Genomic DNA, 720 nt, shown 5'->3' with positions numbered 1-720 from the left:
GTGGCCCTCCGCTGGACTCTTTCCAAGAGATCCCTGTCTTTTTTGTACTGGGGAGCCCAGAACTGGACACAGTACTCCAGATGAGGCCTTACCAGGGCAGAGTAGAGGGGGAGGATCACCTCCCTCGACCTGCTGGACACACTCTTCTTAATGCACCCCAGAATGCCATTGGCCTTTTTGGCCACGAGGGCACACTGCTGGCTCATGGCCAACCTGTCGTCCACCAGGACGCCCAGGTCCCTCTCTGCAGAGCTCCTCTCCAGCAGCTCATCCCCCAGCCTGTATTGGTGCATGCAATTATTCCTCCCTAGGTGTAAGACCCTACATTGCTTTTGTTGAACCTCATCCGGTTTCTTACTGCCCAGCTCTCCAGCCTGTCCAGGTCTCGCTGAATGGCAGCACAGCCTTCAGCCAATCCTCCCAACTTCGTATCATCAGCAAACTTGCTGAGGGTGGCCACTATCCCCTCATCAAGGTCATTGATGAAGATGTTGAACAAGACCGGACCCAGCACAGACCCCTGGGGGACACCACTGGTTACAGGTCTCCAGCCAGACTCTGCACCACCAACGACAGCCCTCTGCGCTCTGCCAGTCAGCCAGTTCTCAACCCACCTCACTGTCCACTCATCTATCCCACACTTCCTCAGCTTTTGTTATAAGGATGTCGTGGGAGACAGTATCAAACGCCTTTCTAAATCAAGGTAGATTACATCTACCG

The 720-nt window shown here is 54.4% G+C and overlaps 1 protein-coding gene across 1 annotated transcript in view; it reads left to right on the top strand.

The window, feature by feature from the left end:
• Nucleotides 1-720, top strand: part of LOC100546066 (hepatocyte nuclear factor 6-like) — a 12,853-nt gene that overhangs the window by 2,685 nt on the left and 9,448 nt on the right. The window lies entirely within an intron of this gene.

The sequence above is a fragment of the Meleagris gallopavo genome, chromosome 30, assembly GCF_000146605.3.
Source record: "Meleagris gallopavo isolate NT-WF06-2002-E0010 breed Aviagen turkey brand Nicholas breeding stock chromosome 30, Turkey_5.1, whole genome shotgun sequence".
Taxonomy (NCBI): domain Eukaryota; kingdom Metazoa; phylum Chordata; class Aves; order Galliformes; family Phasianidae; genus Meleagris; species Meleagris gallopavo.
This window is presented reverse-complemented; position numbering and strand designations above follow the sequence as displayed.